Here is a 16,044-nt window from a genome sequence, read left to right on the forward strand (position 1 = left end):
AATCTAAAGTAAAGAAGCTCTCTGACTCAGATTCAGTAGTGCTGCAGCGAGTTGCACACATGCACATATGCCAACCTGATCTACAGTATGACACTGTAATAACTGAAACGCAAAAAATGACCATGCCACGCTTGAACTGGCAACAGTTTTATATTCTCTGTGTGGGCTTTTATGGGAATGTGTGTGTATGTGTTGGTGTGTGTATGAACCCTCTGTGAGGCAGGCACATGTACTGTATGTGTTCATCACTACGCATAATGAGAGGCCTGTGTTCCAACAAAGACAACTCAATAATCAATTATTCACTGACTGGAAATACACTAGTACTCATCTCTAATAATAAAATCAGTTGGCACAACTGTTAGATGCAAAGACCAAAATATGTATTTATGGCATTTCTGATGAATCAAACTGAGTCACATTAGGGCATGATGATGGATAAACAAATGTGTAATTATACACAGTAATGCAGAGACATTTCCGCTGATAGCACTAGGGCATGTTAGCATTTTCACATCACATAATAATCTAAGGCTTAATTTTTCAACACTTTGAACAACACAAACTACATTCTATTCACTACCATCATTTAAGGGATCAGGCAGAAGTCTCAGGGACGGATATGTCAAAGTATTGAATTTAACCATTAGTAATGTATGTGTTTTGCATGACTGGACTCACCAAAGTCTTCTTGGTCTGTGCTGTCAAGATCAACTGTTCTGTTTAATTGTGTGTGTTGTGCATCAAGCTAATGAGAACTTTAAAGTCATAATCTTCAAAATTTTTGTCCCAGATGACTTGGCAACACCTATGGTTACCGCAGTAACAACTAGTGTGGTTTAGTACTACTACTACTACTATTCTAGCCGGTATGGTCCTTAAAGTTAATGTATAGAAGCTGGCAGGGTAGAGGAGAGCAGAGGTTGCCTTCGGTCAACTTATCCCCCTGTGTCAGATAAGGGTCTGTGGACACACTTGTGCCTGGCACATTAAAACACACGCACACACACACATACATACAGGAATAACAAGGGGAAGCAATGAACTGTAAACAACATTCTCTCACATGATACCCACACAAATAGGCGCAAACAGAGAATACATTAACTGAATATCCAACACATGATCCATGTACCATCTTTCCCTTTATGCTAATTCCTTGCTCTAATGCTGTCCATTTATTGCTCTCTCTCTCTCTCTCTCTCACACACACACACACACGTACAAGGTCAGCAGGGTTACTGCTGCCTGTTTTGGCACAGAAGAGGACTACAGATGTGAAAGTAGGGGGAGCTCACTCTGGGGACCAGCTGGAGCCTGCCCAACCTGGACAAGGGTCAGGGACATGACTGAGAGAACACAAGCAGCATTTGGAGCCTCTTCTCAGGACCCAGCCAGCTTGTCACCCTTGTCAGTCACCCTGGGCCTCCATTCAGAATGCACCATAGGCCTCTGTGATTATTTTGGCTGTTCATTTTCACACCTTTGTAAAAATAAAAAAATAAAATCCTTGAATCATAGTGCTGTGAATTTCAATACATCACAAATAGCATTTATTTTAAAAAATACAGCACCTACAGGGCCATTGTAACTCTAGATTTAGCAAAAATGCATTTGCAAAAACTTTCAATCTTTGTCTTGTTTTTTGTAAAGATTTATAATATGGACAAACAGCTATTAGGAATAACTGAAAAACATTTTTGCTTGCATTAATGACAAACTCAGCAAACAACTGTTTTGATATAGGAAGTTGTTCTAGTCACACAGGGCTGCTGGCAGTTTCTTGCTCCACTCTGTGTCATCTTGCATTAAACAAAGTCAAGCAGCTGTTGTTGGGCACAGCATTAAACACTCACTGGAGACAGTTTAGACAGATCTGTACAAACAGGGAGCTGCCTGGGTGAAAAATGAACTGTGAGTGCCTTTGCGTATATCCCGGAGTACAGTAATGTGCAAACACTGTGAGTGTCTAATGCAACATATGTTCTTCACGCAGTAGTGATCTGCAAAAAGCTTGTGTGATAACATCTTAACTAAGAATAGCTGTCTGCATGTGTCTGTGAACATGAGTTTGTGGTGATTTTAGGATGTGTTTCTGCTGGTGTGAATGGATGCCTGCACATGCATGTATGAACGGCTGCGCAAGTGTGCAATGCCTGCATGTAACTTCCCTGAATTCCAGTGTCCAGTGTTGCCAGGTCAAAGAGACTGCAGGGCAGGGCAGCAGAGTGCACTAATCACAGAATGATTGCCTCACACTTTGCCTATTGAGTTTCCTGCTATCTGGGCCAGCTATGATGCAGGAAACATGAGCCTGTCCTCTACACCACACAATGGACACACTGCAGAAATACAGTCCTCACACAAGCAGACTTACATAAACCCACACACATGCACATGAATGCGTCAACAAATACCACAGCCACATGCGAACACATGCAAGTTTGTAAAAGAGAAGACGTTATTTTAAATATCTGCAAAAAATTGTATCAACTTGGACACAAACTACTGTATGCCAGCGTTTGTTGATTGATATAGTTGAGATGACTCAGATGAGGAATGTGCACGCCTGCCAGATCAGCAACTCTTTCAATCCTCTGAGACAAACACATTTACACACACACATTCAGACAAACACACACACAGCCTCAGGGAACTTGGCATTAAGTTGGCAGCCTGGACCTCCCAGTGTGTGACTCTCTATCCCTCTACTTGGCTGGTAACACATACAGGTACAAGATGAAACACTCTCCCTGGCTCTGTGGCACCTGCTGTTATCTGTACTTTACAGTCCTCAAATTTCCTTGGAGATATTCCAAATCGGTCCAGGTGAAATGCAGAGCAAATCCCCGGATTAATGATGCATTCAAAGTGGACAATATATAGGTTGTGTGCAGGAAAAAGCCATCTTATAGAGTTGCTTAATGACTGTTTGTATGCCCCTGCTGCCAAACTAGTTCTTAAAGTTTTTAAAGGCTTAATCACAGAGTGTTCATGAGCAACGGAATGCCCTTGTGCAGCAGTCTTCTGGAAAATGAGGATTTAATTACCTTTGATCTGTTTGTTTGGCTTCTTTTTTAAGGGCAGACTGCCAGCAAAAGAGAAGGTACACCATTTTTTTTGTTTCATTATTTGCCAGTTTCACACCTAAAGCTGAACAAATTTCCCTTTCAACATTCCAGTACACACCTTTCACATGAATCATAAAGTATCATTCCAAAGCAAATGTAGAAACAAATGTGATGTCTGGTTAAAAAGAATAACCGTGGGCATCTTGATTACATGCTTTATTTTGAATAAGAGTTTATAATACAAAGTTAATCATGTAGTAGCACAAATAAACTGTAACTTATAATATAATATAAATATTTAACCCCCTTACACCCAGTTTTCCCTTTTTTTATTTTCCCCTTCAGCAGCTTTAAGTTTAGAAAATCATCTTATTCCACACTGTATGACAGTATAGTTTAGTTATAGCTGCAGCTAATCATTATTTTCTTTATTGCTTACACAGTTACTTGTTCTGAAATCATCATTTTTATGCAACCAATAATCCAAACCCCAAAGATTCTCATATCACTGCCTGATATGATGAAAAAGAGCATCGAATTCATACATTCAAAAACATTTGAGAAACAAATGTTGGGCGTGCTGGTTTGAACCAGGGCCAGCTGAGCTTTGTAACACAGGATGTATGATGCTTGTAATAAAAGGTTTAAAAGGTGACTCATTACTTCCGATATCTTCAAGCCCGGAGTTTTGCCTCTAAATTTTTCCCAGGGTATCCATCTCCACCCCCCAAAGACCTACTGTACTTAGTCCTTAAAGTAAATCCACTTAACAAAAGAGCAATATCAAAAATATATACATTAATTCTGGAGAGCTGCCCTCAAACGTGGGACAAAATCAAGGCAGCATGGGAAGGAGAAGTTGGAGAAATAATACCGGAGGACACCTGGAAGAATACTATACAGCGTATACACATATCTTCTCTTTGTATTAGACATGGCCTGATTCAGTTCAAGATTGTCCATAGGTTGCATTATTCTAATGACAGACTGGCGAAATTATACCCTAACGTTGAACCAAACTGGCCTAGATGTCAATACTCTCCTGTCTCTTTGAGACACATGTTTTGGTCATGTCCATCTTTGTGTGGCTTCTGGTCTTCAATCTTCCAATCACTCTCAGCCATACCTGGCAAAACACTGCAGCCTGACCCTTTAATAGCTATCTTCGGTGTAGTTAGTGATGAGCTAAAGCTGTCCCACACCCACAAAAATGCAATTGCCTTTGCATCATTACATGCCCGCCGTTTGATACTACTTAACTGGAGGGGGAAGAACCCTCCTGTCTATGTTCACTGGATTAGAGAAGTAATGTTGGGGTTGGCCCTGGAAAAAAACAGGTATGCAGTACGCGGGTTGGAGGACAAGTTTGACAGAACTTGGTCACAATTCATAACCCATATCAAGAGTCTGCCTTTTGCCTGACTTGCTGTTTTTATTCATTAATTAATTTATTTATGATGTGTTTGAGGGGATGCCACCTGGATGGGGTGGGGGGTGGAGGCGGGTTCATAACTTTTGTAAGAAATGCTTAAATAATTATTTGAATGTTTTCAATATTGAAAAATGATAAATAAAGTTGTAAAAAAAAAAAGGTTTAAAAGGTTTAATACATATGAACAGTGAGCATCACAGTAAGTAATGCCTGCAGAGTTGCTTTGGATTAAAAAATGGCCGCTCTGTTCCCTTTTAGCAACATTTTTTCAGCTGAATTTAAAGTCCACAAGGACAGAGCATGGACATGGACAAAATTAATACTGCCTTTTTAATCACAGCATTATCTTCATATAAATTAAATGCTAAAAAGCTCAAACTTATGTTAATCACAATGATCATCACTCATTAATCATCATGCTTTAATCACTGTCATAAAAAAAAAATTGGGCCAGTCTCAGTGTGCCAGTGTGTGAGAGAGCAGAAACTTGAGATAGTAATCAAGAGAGGGTGAGAAGATGACAAGGAAGGGGAGATTTGTCACAAGCAGCACCACAGCGTCAACAAACTGTCGAGAAGGTGACTCACTTGTGTTTCCTGTTACAAACATGTCCCTCCACAAACCACAACGTACCCACCTGCAGCTGTAGTATACTGGCAGACAATTTCCGCCCCAATCATTACTCAATCACACGGCGGCCAAGAAACTACTCCTCACCCCTAACGTTCACACAAACACACAGACAGGGAGCCGGTTGTTGGTGATTCCTTTAGCTAATGCACTGACCTGACTCAAGTGTCTGACTTCACTTTCTCTTAATGCACTGAAAATAATCAGAGGGAGGGAAACTGCTATTGGCGTACAAATAACCCCAGTTTCAGAGAGGTTTAGATATGATGTCAGAGGAAGAAAAGTTTCCCCAAACAGAAAAGTGCTTGGTGGGCAGTAACAGAGGGGCCCAGGAGAGAGTGGGTTGCCATCAGTCACACTTCAAAGAAGCCCAGCTAAACTCTGAAGTGATCTTTAACCTCACAGACAGTCATTACATAAACCAAAGTCTAATTCTTCAGCCAGGGGAATATGTCACACACACATATACACACTTGTTGCCCCAGTCAGACAAGGTTGTGACTTGTCTGCTGTGAAAACCAGACATGTGACCGAAATCTGGGGCATTCTTCAACTGAGTAAGCACCTTGCTGTGAATTAATGGGAGAACTGTGCAGTAACAGCTAGAGAGAGGCAACGTGCCATAACTGAATATATCAAAACCAAAACAACGCTTGAAAGCGCAACCCCTAAGCTTTAATGACCATATATATACCATATATATATGGCCATGGTCATTAAATTATATACCATATTTTATATATATATATATATATATATATATATATATATATGACAATAGAGAAACTATCATCATTTCATGTTATGCTCATTTATTTTGCTGTGTCACAAATTACGCTTCTTACAGAAATATTCTTTGTAATTTGGTCGATGCTTTGCATTCTTCCTCATGACACGGGTGCAGGCAGGAAATTTGCAAAAAGGCAACACAAACAAACATGGAGGTGGGTGAATGTGACAAAGAAGGGGGTAATACCCAGACAGAAGAAGGACTCAACCAAGACAAGATGAGGAGTTACCTCTGACGCATTATAGATGTGGTTTGAGTATGACAAGTGTGAGGTGGACCAAGAAAGCTGTACTTTGAAAATTATGCCACAGACCGGTCCCCACAACAGACTCAAACACCACTAACCTCTTTTACCTCCTACACAAGAAGCATGTCAAACAACGCAGAGACAGTCTACAGATCTGAGCCACAAAAGTACAGTTAAGTTATTAATATTTTAACTGAATATCGGCAGAAAGCCTTTCCATGTGGTCATTTTATATAAACTATTTATTCAGTGAATTCACAGTTAACATTCTATATCTTGATGTGTATCATTATCTGTGAAGTGACCTGAACGGGACCATCACACAGCCAAGTCAATTGTATGAAATTATTCATATTATATTAATTATCATTACATAGTGTTTGGTCTGAAACCAGTTCAAACCAAGACATATGCAATCTGTCAAGTGGTCCTGCTGAAGGATACTTGATTTTCTCTATGCGGAACGTTTGATATAAAGAAAAGGTTGCTGCTGTAGAACAAGCACACTAAAGTCTCATTCACTCCTGGCACTTGTAATTCCACACTGTGTGGAGTGAAAAGCCATGGCCCTAATGAAAAGCTACATGTTTCTATTCTGAAAGCCAATCATATAACCAGGGGTCTTTATTTTTGGTCTTGTAATTATCTAGCTATTTTATAGCAAAAGTACTGTAGGTGTCTGGCGTAAGTAGTGGCCTTAACCCCAGTCCCAATAAAAAAAACTACAATGATCAAGAGATGGAGTTTAGTAGAAGCCTGCCAAACCGTCAGGCGTTGGAAGAGGTCCATCCAAAGTTCCTCAGGCATGACAGATTACAAAACAGGGAGCAATAAAACTCTAGACTTTCCTCTGCACAGCCAGTCATTTATCCAGCTCCTAATTCAGCGAGAGGAATTCAGACACCAGTTTTTCAAAAAAAAAAGCTCAATCCTGGTTACGTTTTATTTACATAAACAGCAAGGGGAAAGCATTAAACTCACTCTGATGGGATATTTAAAAAAAAAAAGGTCAAACTGTTCTGTACTCATGGTTTTTTCCTACAGTAATGAAATCCTGACCTATATACAGTACATGTTGGAGGAGCAGAGTAGCTGTAGCAGGACTTGGGTTTCAGCCAAAATTCTAATTGTGGGGTTTTATAAGCATCTCTTTGCTCAGAGTTATTCATTACCTCAGCAGATAATATGTTGAAGCATGGAAAATTTCCAAGTGGAAGCAGTGTAAGAGATTAGTTCTTTTGCCTCTTATCACATGCATTTCAACACTACTGACTTAATCATTAGAGCTATCAACCATGCTCTCCTCTACCACTGGGAGGTGACTGATTGTGGTAAAATGATTTGTTTACTATATATACACAGAGTACCGTGATGGGCACTCTGTCATTACTTCCAGGCATATTACAGATCAAATGATTGATCAGTTAATTTAGAAATGACTCAGCAGATTAATAAGCAATGAAAACAAGCATCTGTAACAGCCCTAGTACATACCGCAGATGTTATATGTACTTCATGTGCAGGTATTATCCAGCAAAAACAAATAATCTAACACTGCATCTGCAAAAAATAAAAACAATTATCAATTTAGAGTAAATGTCCTATTATTTCTTTTAGCACTTTTATTTTCAATTCTCTTGTCTCTGATGCCAACATACAAACTAACTCATAATCGCGCACGTCAATTCCTCTCGGGAACTCTGATAATAAACTGATTATCTCCTGCCTCAGGGCCACAGAAACTAAAACTGTTATTGCCAGTTTAATCTCAAATCTACACAAAGGGAATCCCTCTGTATGCCACAATGCCTCAGTGTTTATGACAGGATAAAAAAAAAAGCAGTCACTTTATTGTCTCAGGAACTGCTTGTTTAACATGTCTGCAAATGAGTAGTGACTTAATTTTGACACTACTGCATAAACTGAGGTAGCTCTCTCACAGAGAGAGGGAGTGAAAGCAGTTCAGTGCCAGCAAATGTCAGATGGATTCCTCCTCGTAAAGTGCTCTGCTTCACCCTGGCAAAAATAAACCTCACGGGCCTCAGTGCCAAGTATTCCCGTTGATGAAAAGCCAGTTGTGAGTGGCCCCAGTTGTACCCAGGGAGAGCCAAGCTGACTGGTGTTAATAAGAGAGAAGTGCAGCTGTGTAAAACAGCTCCACTACTCTCTTTGGCCAATAAAGGCCATTTTACAAGTTATTATTTTCCTAGTGAATTGGAAGCTGATGAAGCACAAGCTGGCTGTGCAGAGAGCAACAACAGTTCAATGGCACAAAGAAATAAAAAAGACAAAAGGGAGCCTCTGGTAACCATCTGCATAGAAAGCACTGCTCAACAGAAATAACTGAAAAAAATGACTAGAATAGAATAAAACAAATCCAAATATACTAAAGATTAGGCAAGAAGGAGGGGCAAAAAAAAAACACATCACTGAGAAAAAGCCACAATCTTGGAGCGGCTGCTTGACATCTGATGTCATGTGTCTGCATGGCCTTCTCACAGACCACACCTAGTGGTCTGTGAGGAGGCCAGTGCAGAGCGCACTGATAATCTCTTGTCATGTTCACCACAACAGCATGCTTATCAGCAGCAGAGCTCTCAGAATGCAAAACAAACCGACTACAACATCACGCTGAAAAGTTAGCCTCATTCTTCTCAGCTAATGAGGTTTGGGTTGCAAGGGAGGACACACTCATCATACTGTGTGCCAGATATTACAGCAGGAAACAACATGGAATTTCCTTTATGGCAGAGAGGACAGAGGATGCACATTACTCTTTACTGTAACCAACGTATATATACACATATAGATATCAGCTGGCTCGATCTACTTTTAAAGGAACTTAAGTGTAATTGGTTTGATGTGATTGCACATGTAGTCAGGCCCTGCTTTGAATCAGAGCTTATAACATTTTTGATTAATTAATCACAAAAAACCTCTCATATAGCTCACCAGGTCAAGCAGGTGATCATGATTTCATTCATGCTTGGACAATATTAATTAGTATACATGATGAGTACTCAAAGGAGTAGATTTGTTTGCTCAAACATTTCTATGTAAGTGCTCTAAATACATCCACATACAGTATTTGTTAGTTAAAAACAAGCTATACTGTTCACTGCCACAAAATCCATTAGCCTACTAGTAGCGCAGAGACCCGAGAGATAACATTTTGTGGTTGGCTGCATTCAACCTGGCTGAATAGATCCTATGAACCAACCTACACGCCAATGGCATATGGGTGCCATGATCTAATTAGTCATAGGCAAGAACACAGACAACATGGTAAAGCGCCTTGGGGCCCAGCTCCTGTAGGATGAGCAACAATCATCTGAGGTCAAACAGAGAGCAAAGGCAGGGAATAACAGGCATGTCCCTCGATTGTAGTCTAGGATGTGCTTTTATAGAAGAGAAGACTTCATAAAACAAGTCACATGGGATGCTTACCTCTGCTAATCTGTAACAAAAACGTCACCTTTGCTGACCTGTACATACAATGTTTGAAAATGCCAGAAAAATGTAAATCAGGGCAGCTATGTCTTGAGATATTCAGACTGACATATGGGCGCAATGTGAAGCCATTCCTTCAGGACAGTTGCTGCCATGTCGAAGACATTCCTTACAGTGGGATGCATCATTCGACAAGTAAAACCTCAAAGGACTATTTCCATCATCTTCTTCCGAAAACACCCTGAGGAACAAAAAAGAGGAAATGAAAGGCAAACCTGAGGCTCACCCCACTCAGGTCAGGAATAGCTCTTGACATATTGGCCTACCCAGCATGCCCTCTGCCTCTCTAGACAGCTCTGACATCATTATACAGCAGATACAGACCGGGACATCAGCTGCACAACCGAGGTTATATAAGTGAACACTCTGCATTTCTAAGCATTCAGCTCTGCTGCCCCATCACGGAGAGTAGGGGGGAATGGGAGTAGAGAGGGAGATGTGTGGGGGCCAAGGAGATGGAAAAGGAGCAAGGAGGCCAGGAAGAAAGACAGACAGAAACAGGGTCACAAAAAGAGAGGCCCGTTGGGGTGCTCGCTGCAGGGAAAGACTGAAGGACGTCACCTCTAGCCCCCTAAAGGAGCCCCAACCAAAGAGAAGTGAGGAGAGGAGAGGAGAAGAGAAGAGAACAACCAGGTCACATAGGGCTACACCCATCCAGCTTCTCTGTGTTTCATGTACAGTCTTGTTACATCACTCAGTCAGGAGCGAAGCCAATATTTCCTATTTGCTTCCCTGCTATGCATGGGAAAAATATTAACAATAAGGTGAAAAGGGGGAAAATAAAGCACTGGTGCACAACAAAAACATAATCTAAATTTTAAGATGAGTTTATTTTTAATGGAACACTTCTCTGAGTGCCTTTGATTACATGAGGTTTTACCCTCTTCATAGCCCACACTTGGTGTATTTAAAGCTGTATCCTTAGAGAAAATGTCCATACTTGAATGGTGGATTTGTCCCAGGCTAATAATCAACCCAGGGAGAGAACACTGCCATTTAAACTGATGGATAATGATTAATCAAAAGTGGACATCTGGGACCATACCCACTGATCTAACGCAAATTAGTTTTATTTTAGCCTGTTTGTGTGTGAAATGCTGAGACTCTTCAGTGGTTTAACACCACATACATTTACATAATGATAACAGAAACATTTCTTTACAATGGGGTTTGCAAACTTCTTAACACCTTTGCACTTAAGTACTTTCTGGGATGTGAATTGGCCTCTATCTTTGTGTAAAACATAACTTTCTCATATAACACTGAGAAAGGCTTTAAGAAAGATGTTATGTCCCTGATTTACTGTATTTACTGTACTGAGAGAGTTTCCATGGGCATCTAGAGTCTAATCATTTAGACACCTTAGAGTCTAAATAATTTAAGATTTTCACTGGTTACCATGTTGATGGGAAAAACTATGGACCCTGCTTTTTAAAATAAGTGTGCCAGTGGAAATGCTTCTGTTGCCAGCTCGATGGATTCAACTGTAAGAGCATACAGCTTTTAGACTGTCACTTTCTATCAGCACTGTGCAAGATACTACTGTGAAAATGAACCTGACTAAGAATGGAGACCCTGAAAAGGCTCTGAGCAGAGTGGTTACATTGAGTGATTTAATTATTACAGCACTGTAATATGGTGATGAAGGCTTTCACACACAAACAGACAGACTAAGCAAATAGACTAAGCGAACTGTCACCATTATACGGAGAATCTGCTGAGCTCAATCATGCACTGAAATTATTTTCCCTGGGAATTTTCACATGGTCTGAGTGAATGATAAAGTGTCACCGCTACTTGTCAGCAGTCCGTCAGTGCTGTGGGAGATCAGGCAAGGCGACTCCCTGAGCAACATCTCCAGGCAAAAACTACACCCTCTCATACTGAGATCTACTGTATATAATGGGAATGTTTATCTAAAACACACTTCTTTGTTGTACGGCTGAGTCATAGCATGATTGGTAAAACCCAACCCTGACAGGTTTGTACTGCAAGTGCCCCACTAGAACACTGTGTTCTAATATTGGCAGTTTTTGATAGATAGTGAGATAGTGATCACCTGGCCTGCACTGGGCATTTGTCGTATTACAGACAATAATATAACTGAGGCAAAACATGGATTAATGAGCTCTAAATGCCAGTCTGTGTGCACCACAAGGGCCATTACATACAAAAGATGCTTGAGTTATATAGATGTTAATGAAACTATGATGCACTCACTTAATTTTGTTTCCAAAGATTAATGAAGTGAGCAAATGCAAGTTGTCTTTTGGTGAGCTTCCTTTTCAGGACAGTCTTAATTGTAGTATTTCATTTGGATATACAGTACCGGTACAATAAATGCCAGTATTATTGAAATAAAAATATCAGTATATATTGAAAAGTCTCTTCAACACAGCACTGAGCAAAAGCCACAATTTACAACATTTGTAGGTGAAAGGGGAGAAAGTAAATTAGGCTCAGACAACTGAATATACAGTGAGCAACAAAAACCATACAAACTCCCCATAGGAGTACCATGGCTGTGTTCTATCTAGTTATCCTTATCGATTGTCTAGATGCCTCAATGTGTGTGCACGTGTGCATGCATGAGCGGACCATGCGCGCGCCAGAGCGCAGCAGGCATAAATCCAAGTTCGGGGCCTGTGTGCAGCACACAGAACAAGCATAATACACCAAAAGGCACCATAACCGCTGTACAGTTACATCCGGCCGTGTTGGCGTATAATTGACAACAATCACTATCACTAGCCGGAGCAATAGTGGCGGAATGGCTACAGACCAACAAGATAAGACCGTGCCTCCTTGTACAGTAGGCTACACCGTGTGTGTACCTTGGCTGCTGATCTGATCTGTCAAACCTGCCCAGGCTACTGAAGCTAGCACCGCCAAACAACTGCATGCACACCACGCTGTGGACAGTCGGGCAGGTTGGAGCCCGATAACGACACTTACTGTTAGTTATCCCCACGCGGTCCGGACACCAGTATGGGCTGGATATTGGGGCATTAGACGGAAATGAAGCGGGAGAAAGTCAGCGGGGCTCCTTTGGGTTTTTGCACAAGTGTAGCGGCAGCGCTGTGGATAGCTACACGTCCCCCCTCTCACTCCGAGCCCAGTCCCCGCCAAGCTGCTGCGCTTCGTACCGTCAAATTAATGTCCCTCCTCCACACAGCTCCCCCGTCCTCCTTCCTACAAAGCTTTAGCGTGAAAACGAGTAGTTTGTTTCCCCTTGCGCTGCCCTTCCACAAGCGTTTGGATGGGTCGCAACGACAGGGGGAAAGGACCATAAAAGAAATACTACACGGTCGCTCCTCCCTCCGCTTATGTACAGTACAGTAAGGGGAGCGCTCGGCTGTGTAACCACTTATTAAAACTATCTACCGCTCTCTACAGGACCACCACTGTAAAGCACGAACTGTACACAAAAACACATGTTGGGACGCTCAGATGCGAAATGCAGAACATCCCCTGCCTTGAGTCGCCTGAGCTGTCCTTATTTATTGACTTCATCACCACTGCGCTGATGCCCCCTCCTTCCTCTCCCCTCCTCCCCTTGGAAAGGTGAGATTAGTCCATGTACCTTGTATTAGGTAGATTAGAAATTTCAGATCTCACGAAGGCGACTGGGCTATTTAATACTGTCATGGAAACACTGTCCTCCATAGTCTACAAGAGCTGTTATAGTGAGAAATATCTAAATAAAACTGTTAGTTCTAGAACTAATGAAAAAAATCATGACATTATCACCCCATATCAAATAGTAATAATACTGATAAACGCTTAAATATTAAACTAATTAATCGACATTCAGGAAATGAACAATTCTTATTATGGACTGGATCATTTATCAAGCAAAAGGGTCAAACCTTTGCTGTTTTCTCTGTTTTATATCACAGTTAACTGCTTATCTTTTTAGACAAAACAAAAATTTTGAAGAGGGGCTGCAACTGTTGCAATTATTTTCATTAATGCATTAATCATTTAGTCTCTAAAATGTCAGAAAATAGTGAAAAAGACCAACAGCAAGTGTCCAAGTGTCCCTTGGTTAATCAGTCTGTTTGATAATCTATCATTTGGTTAATCAGCTAATAATTTATCAGGGAAAAAATGTGAATTATTTTCTGGGTCCAGTTTTTCAAATGTGAGAATATGCCTTTTGTTCAATTAATACTGATACGAAACAAAGAAAAGCAACAAACTCTCACATTTATGAAGCTAGAGCTTGCGAATGTTTGACATTTTGTTTAATAAATACCTTAAATGGTGAATCGATCGTTGACAATTAATTTGGTGACAACTGATCAGATGTTACAGCAGCTTTGAGGATGTCACCTTGAGGTCTGGAGACTTAGAGCTGGCATTTTTCACAGTTTCCTGAAATTTTGAAGAAATTAATGAAAAAACAGACACATCAATCTTTTTCACCATACCACTCTGTGGGAAATTTGACCTTGGACTTCTCAGCTATTACTTCAAAGACAATTACAAAATGACAGCAGTCAATTTCTGAGCGATACTTTCCAATATGGTGGTCTTCATCACAGAATAAACACAACCAGGGTGGATAAGGTTTGCCTTAGTTTTGCACAGTCACTGGTTTACTGTACATCATTTCACATATTTAATGGCTCCCAACAAATGAAAACAGACGGATGGATGGATAGACAGACAGAAATGGATAATATTCGTCCTCATCATCATATCTGTATTCCATATTTGGTTGTTATATTCTCCACTTACTTTGATCAAAATAACAGCTGGAGAAACAGATTTTTTTTTCTGTCTACAAAATTACCATAATTGCGTCAAATAGGCAACACGCTGACATCTCCACCCTGAAAACATCTAGGATCCTGATGTCAGTGTAGCAGAGGAATCTGTCAACTTATGGCAGAGTGAATGAGGTTTTTGTTTGTTGTGAAAAATGTGGTGCAGGCAGGGTTTATGAAATAATGTCCAACAGGATGGCGTCAGCGCTGATTTAAAAGCTTTCCTCTCTTCAGCCTTGGAAGAAATTCAGTGCTGAGGAAATGTATGTTGACTGCAGCCTCCAAATAGTCATACAGATATTTCTGTCTGACTAATCTAGCGGACAAACATGCAGGAAATCAACGGCTGAGAGAGTGACACATTCTTCTTATGCAGAATGCTTAACATGTGCGACATTTACATTTTACGGTTTTCAAATGGAGAAGTGGAAGAGCTTGTGGTAGAGAATAAAGGGTTATTTTAAGTGCAAATGTCACTGCGGCACACACATAAAAGAATAGTGCCTTCCATTATCAATATCTGTGTGTGTGTGTGTGTGTGTGTGTGTGTGTGTGTGTGTGTACATGCCTCCTGTACAAGGCTTGGACAGTTCAGTGTGTGTGAGTGTAAATATCTTGATACAGGAAGTTGCTATTTGATCATACGTTGGTGTCATCTGTTGCACCGTTTCATTTCCACCTCAATTTCTAGTCTCGCCTCCATTTGCTATTCTCTACAGCTTTTCAGATCACATTCCTCCTGTCCATAATGACCTTGAAGAGATCCCCTCTACAAAATCCATAGTAGTGATGCTAATATGAGGCTTCATCAGACTGAGTTAAGGTTACAGTCTGTTTGGTACAAAATTCTTTCCTTGTATTTCCTTGCTGAGCCATGGCAGGGGGATATGTTCTCATAGTCACATGTAGGAGACATCACCTCCAATAAAAAATATGCATAATTGCCACGACAAAAATACCATGCTAAAAACTCCTTGAGGTAGATGTATTTGCAGATCCACAAATGACTTGAGTGTGTGCCCCTGTTCAGGAGACAAAAGGTCAGAGGGCAGAGGTCAGACTCATTTTGGAGAGCACGGACTGATTATCAACACTAACCATGGCAACAAACAAGCAATCATCACTATAGTTCAAAAGGGCATACAGTCAGAATCATCCTCATCATGGTAGATGGTAGATACAACAAAGCTGATTTTAAACGAATGCCATTTGTCATCCGTCAATGTGACAGCAAGTGGATTTTTAAGCTGAAATAATGAGCTGATAAGCCACACTGCTGCTAGGTAAGACGTTTAGTTTTGACAACTTGCAGATTAACATTACAAGCAATTGACTGCAATCGACTTTGGAAACTGATAATCAGCACCAAACACAAAGCACAGCTGAGGCCTGATGTAAAAATCATTTGGTTCACAAGTGGCGCTCAATGCGATCTTTAGTTATTACAACCCATCCTTTGGGAAACATGAATGTTTGGACCAAAATGTAATGGCAGTTCAATAGTTGTTGAGACATTCCACTCTGAACTACCAAAGTCATAGGAATGCATCAACTGGAAACCATGAATGCCTTTTACAAAATGTTGTGCCAGC

General features: G+C 40.7%; 1 protein-coding gene across 4 annotated transcripts in view; it reads right to left on the reverse strand.

Moving 5' to 3' along the window:
• thrab (thyroid hormone receptor alpha b) overlaps positions 1-16,044 on the reverse strand; it is a 203,875-nt gene that overhangs the window by 136,197 nt on the left and 51,634 nt on the right. For 2 of the 4 annotated variants that reach the window (XM_051066197.1, XM_051066198.1), the window contains exon 1: positions 12,636-13,026. The exons of the other annotated variants lie outside the window; for them this stretch is intronic. The gene's annotated coding sequence lies outside the window, so the exon portion shown is untranslated. Of the gene's footprint in view, positions 1-12,635; positions 13,027-16,044 lie in introns of those variants that run through there. 4 annotated transcript variants of the gene reach the window in all.

The sequence above is a fragment of the Lates calcarifer genome, linkage group LG23, assembly GCF_001640805.2.
Source record: "Lates calcarifer isolate ASB-BC8 linkage group LG23, TLL_Latcal_v3, whole genome shotgun sequence".
Lineage (NCBI taxonomy): Eukaryota > Metazoa > Chordata > Actinopteri > Centropomidae > Lates > Lates calcarifer.